Here is a 6,457-nt window from a genome sequence, read left to right on the forward strand (position 1 = left end):
GCGTGAACCTGGGAGGTGTAGCTTGAAGTGAGCTGAGATAGCACCACTGCACTCCAGCCTGGGCAAAAGAGTGAGACTCTGTCTCAAGGGGAAAAAAAACAAAAACCAAAAATCATTAAACTGCCTTTTTGAGGAAGCATACAAGTGGAAGGGAAGATTTGTTTGTCAAATGTTCCTATAAAAGTTGAAAAGCATATATTCTATTATATTATAAAGTATATTTGGAAAATATATTTTACCAAAAATGTTAATAAGAGTATGTAGTAACACAAAAGGTCAGATTGTCGAATCTGATTCCCAGAGACCTTGGTCCAAAATTGGAATTCATTTCAAATTGGATTTGACATGCAAGGTTCATTCAAACCAATTCATGTGGAACCGTCACTTATAAAGGGTACCATTTGAGTATAGAGCATATTTATTTTATATGCCATTGCTTATAAAGCTTTTATTTTCATTCATTATCCATCCAACCATCATAAACCCCTGTAAATTTATGAGTCGAAGTTTTGTTTTGCTTTGTTGTGTTTACAATAAGTGGCCTAGAGAGACCAGGTATATCATGCTCACAATTCATAAGCAAGATATATGCATGAGTATTTTTCTAGTAAGCATTCTAAGTATTTTTAGAAAAGGTCTGCTTATTTATATGTTTACAAGGGATTTGACTGAGTCACTTTTTACTCTTCAGCTGTCCCTGTTCAAAAGAAAGATTACAAACCCATTCCAGTTCTTTTCTTGCCATTGTAAAATTTTAAATTAACAGCGGGAGCAAAAGGAATACACTGAAACTAAAAAAGAAAAAGGAAATAAATACATAACAGTAAATCAATTAAATAAATATTTATGTTATTGCATTAGTTATTAATGACATTAATTATGAAAATTAATTTCAAAAAGATTAACAAATAGCTATGTATAGGTCAAGCAGAAAATGTTAGGAATCAATATTATGCAAATAAAAAATTAAGCAAATGAATACATATTTATACAAAATTTAAAATGTTCATTGTTGTATTTCCTGTATTAGTCCGTTCTCAAACTGCTACACTGCTATAAAGAACTGCTGAAGACCGGGTAATTTGCAAAGAAAAGAGGTTTAATTAACTGAAGGTTCCACATGGCTGGGGAAGCCTCGGGGAAACTTACAATCACAGCAGAAGGGGAAGAAGGCATTTCTTACATGGCGGCAGGTGTGACAAAGAGAGAGAGCGAAAAGTAGGAAGAATCCCTTATAAAACCATCAGATCTCATGAGAACTCACTCACTATCATGATATCCGCCCCCATGATCCAGACACCTCTCACCAGGTCCCTCCCCCAAAATGTAGGGATTACAATTCAGATTAAAATTTGAGATAAGATTTGAGTGGAGACACAGCCAAACCATATAATGTACATAAAAACCTTTAATTAATTTGACAATATAGACACAAAGAAGTTTCAATAAACTTCAAAGAATAATATGAGTAAAACACATGCTATTTTTGAAAACAATATTTTAACCAAATTAGAAATTATATATACATATATATGATACACATGTTTAATGTTTTTTTTTTTAATTTTTAAATGAAACTTAATATTATTTCGGCAAAGAAAGGGAATCACACTAAAAAATTTAAAAAATTTAAAACTGAGGCCAGGTGCGGTGGCTCAAGCCTGTAATCCCAGCACTTCGGGAGACCAAGGTGGGGGGATCACGAGGTCAAGAGTTGGAGACCAGCCTGACCAACCTGGTGAAACCCCGTCTCTACTAAGAATACAAAAATTAGGTAGGTGTCATGGCGCACAGGTGTAATCCCAGCTACTCGGAAGGCTGAGACAGGAGAATCGCTTGAACCCAGGAGACGGAGGTTGCAGACAACCGAGTTCCCGAGATCGCGCGAGATGGCTATTGCTTTCCGAATTCTATTCCCCTAATCTCTTATATCATAATTTATTTGTTCACACTGATGAAAATAAGAAATCCAATTTCAAGAGAATTTTCTCAATACTACCAAATATTTTTTGGTAAGTTTGGGCACAATTTCTTATAACAGAAAGCTACTATGCAATGAAGCCAGAGGAGTGCCACTGCACTCCAGTCTGGGCAGCAAAGTGAAACTCCATCTCAAAAAAAAAAAAAAAAAAAAAAAAAATCAAACTGAATGGTATTAATACTATGTGTCAAAGCAGGTGGAATAAAACTAGAGTAGTAATTAGAGATATTACTGATAATTTACATTTTTTTTTATAAATTCTATATTAAATAAAGTATAGTATACTCTACAGAGGAAGGCAATAAAAGTACAAAATAAATCTAAACTAGCTGAGGTATAAAAAAGATATAAAAATTAGGACAGAAATCATGAAATCAAAAAAATATGAGAGTTTGAGAGAGAGTTAAAAAAAATCCTTTAAAAAATGCAAGAGACTTATTTCCAGTAATATCTTTAAATAAAAAATATAAAAGAAAAATAATATTAGGAAGAACAAAGAGAACATGCTTTTATTTCTTAACAATTTTTTGCTAATGAAGAACTTGAGCTATTTTTCTTTTAGATTGTTATTTTAGATTTAATAACAATCTAGTATTCATAGATTTTAGATATAATAACTAATTTATAAATACTCAAGGATAGTCAATTTTATAAACGTAACTGTAGGTTTATAATAACGTATTTGTTCTGTGATATGTTTCTTCTCCTGCCCGCTAATACCAAATGAATGAAAAGGATACAAAGCATAATACTTTTAAATCAATGTTATCATTTAAGTGTAAAAACATCAGTTGTGAGGTCAAGTTATGGTAACATTCTCTTTGTGCATTTTAATGAAAATTTAAATTGGTAAAGAGTTTTGCTGATGTGTTTAAGTGTCTGAGAAGATGAAGATAAGAAAGAGAAAACGGGTAAATAAAATGACATAACCCTCAATATATCCAAATGATTTATGAATTTTTAGTATACTAAAAACACAAGGTTAGCAGTTTATTTCTTTATAATTATTTTTGTTTATTCTTTTCTGCATCACATGAAAATTTTCAATATTATCTGAAAACATTACGGATTATGTGGGCTCTCAATTGGAGGCCTTCACATAAATTTGACACTTTGACATAGTGCCATTTATCGTTAAACATTGTGTCATTTTTCAGTCAGTCTTTGTGACTGTGTTCATGTCTCAACCAATTTGAATAAATTTTTCATAATGTCACTTCTAAGATTATAGTCAACATTTTAATAATTCTAAGATATGTCAGTTGTATGTATTTAGCTATTCTGTCAAAACCATTTATCTTCCTTCTTTCATCTTCAAATTTTTATTTTAAGTTCAGAAGCAGATGTACAGACTATGCAGGTTTGTTACATAGGTAAACATGTGTCATAGTGGTTTGTTGCACATATTATCCCATCACCTAGGTATTAAGCCCAGCATCCATTAGCTATTCTTCCTGATTCTTCCCTACACCTACTCCTACCCCTACCCCACGGGGCCCAGTGTGTGTTGTTCCCCACCATGTGCCCATGTGTTCTCATCATTCAGCCCCCACTTGTAAGTGAGAACATGTGGTGTTTGGTTTCTATTTTATGTCTGCATAGTATTCCATGGTGTATATGTACCACATTTTCTTTATCCAGTCTACCACTGATGGACATTTGAGTTGATTCTATGTCTTTGCTATTGTGAATAGTGTGGCAATGAACATAACATGTGCATGTATCTTCGTATTAGAAGATATATTCCTTTAGGTATATAGCCAGTAAGGAGATTGCTGGGTCATATGATATATCTGTCTCTAAATCTCTGAGAAATCGCCACACTGTCTTCCAAAGTGGTTGAACTAATTTACACTCCAACCAAAAGTGTAAAATTGTTCCTTTTTCTCCACAATCTAGCCAGCATCTATTGATTTTTTGACTTTTTAATAATCATCATTCTGCCTGGCATGATATTGTATCTCATTGTGGTTTTGATTTGCATTTTTCTAATTATCAGTGATGCTGAGTTTTTTTCATACGTTTGTTGACTGAATGTATGTCTTCTTTTAAGAAGTGTCTGTTCATGTTATTTGCCCACTTTTTAATGGGGTTAGTTGTTTTCTTTTTCTTGTAACGTTATTTAAGTTCCTTGTAGACTCTGGATATTAGACCTTCGTCAGATGGATAGATTGAAAAATCCTTTAAAAAACCAAATCTACTCATTGTCTAGATTACGTAATAATACATATTTAACTTTCTTTCTCCTGTACTTTAATTTTTTATCTGATTTTCTCAATATAAAATACAGCAATACTTTGAAAAACATTCAAGGATCTTATATCGCTCCATATTGTTGAAGAAATTTAGATATCACTTTAAAATAGTGGATGAATATGTTAATTTAGTTGATGCCAAGATAAATCATAAGTACTGTTTGATACTTACATTATTGAGTGTACCTTCTCTTTTTATTAGCAATGGATATTAGCATGTCTTAATTATTTTCCACTGATAAAAAATGCACATTGGATCTTACCAAAATATTCATGGGAAGTTTTACTGTCAATAAGTATTCATAACTCTTCCCATTCCTAATCTACATACTTTTACTTCGTTTGCAGGGTATTTATTCTTAATAAACTTGCTTGCTAATGTATGGAAGAATACATTTCCATGAGACTGACTTACTGGATTTAGACACTCCTGTTTCTTATTTAAACATACTGAGTCTTTTCAACAGTGTGGCAATAAAAAAGAAAATAGATCATTATACCAAAAAGATATATGCACTCATATGTTCAGTGTGGTGCCATTGACAGTACCAAAGATATGACATCAACCTAAGTGCTTATAGTGCTTATCAATGGTGGGTTAGACAAAGGTAACATGGCCCATATACACCTTGCAATACTACCTAGCCATAAAAAGAATGATATATTGTTTGCCACAACATAGATGGAGCTGGAGGCCATATCCTAAGCAAATGAACTTAGAAACAGAAAAGTAAATATTGTATGATCTTACTTTTAAGTGAGAGCTAAACATTGAGCACATATGAACATAAACATAGCAACAAGGAACACAGCAGCCTACTAAAGTAGGGAAAGACAGAGTGGGGTGTGTGTTGAAAAGCTATCTATGAAGTACTATGCTCACCACCAGGGTTCAATATACTCATGTAACAAACCTGGCAATGTCCCCTATATATCTAATATAAAAGTTGAAATTTGAAAAAATACTGAATCAGTTTATGAAACACAAAGACTCATATGACCCATGTGTAGTGGGTTACCTCATACTCTTTTATAATCTCATGAGCTGCAATGTGAATTTTCTCTATGTTTGCTCTCAATCTGTATGTAATTTAACTTTGATAGTTATTTCCCCAAATACTAGAAAAATCATGTTATTAAATAATAGATTATGATTTGGAAAACAAAGGGTGTTTCTAATAAATCATTATGGAAATATTTAGAAAAGCTTCAAAAAGTCTATCAAATCAGCATTACTTGTCATGTATTCAATAGAAAAATAAACTACAAATATTAGAATTCAACACTGAAAACATTTTGTAGGCATACTGAATCTCTTGGTCATTTCTAAAGAAATAGAAAAAATTCAAATAGTAGAACATTCATTGTACATGTGTTTTCTGCAAGCATTTTTCCAGAGAACTATTATTTTGTAATCTATATTTAGAGGCCTTTTTTTGCTTATAAAAATCTTGGTGAAAAAAGTCCATTTGTACATTTGTAAATCAAAATAATAAAGTTTTATATGAACCTTTAAAACATATTTTATTATCAGTTGCAGTGCCATCAGACTCCAACAATATTTATAAAATTGCAAGGAAATCTAGTTTGTTAGGGTCTTTCTATTATTTATCTTGTTCATTACATAAGAAATTTTGTGCTTCAGTTTTATTTTAGATGCATAGGTAGTATCAGGTATCTATCTGTTTTTATCTTGTAAAAACACATGGCTTCTCATTTTAGGTTAGGAAATCTGTTGAACAAATTTTGTACCATTCTTACTAAGCTACGTTACTGCTGAATGGATTTTTAAGCAACACGAATTAAGGAACTCATTTATGCAAATTTTTCTCAGCCTATCTTCATAGATCAACTTAGCAGACTACTCATTACAAGACCATTAGTTAAAGAGAAGCTAGTTCATATAGGCATTATAGACCAATAAGTAAATAAATATGCAAATGATAAGCAAACAAACAAACAAGCAAAAGCATTGTAAATAGCAGGCATGAAACTAAGCACACTCCCCATTCTTCTTGCCAAGGCTCTAGTGCAGGAAATTTTCAAGGTCTGTATATACAGTCCCTAGATGAAAGTGGCGGCTATTTTATTAGGGACAAAGAAACATGACTACTTCAAAGCTTTGATTTCCAAGTATTTTTTTTACTCTTCGTGGTGGAAATCAATGTGATTTGAATTTGCTCTTAAAATGTCACTTGAGCAGGCTAGATGTACGCTGTAA

The sequence above is a fragment of the Macaca fascicularis genome, chromosome 7, assembly GCF_037993035.2.
Source record: "Macaca fascicularis isolate 582-1 chromosome 7, T2T-MFA8v1.1".
Classification (NCBI taxonomy): Eukaryota; Metazoa; Chordata; class Mammalia; order Primates; family Cercopithecidae; genus Macaca; species Macaca fascicularis.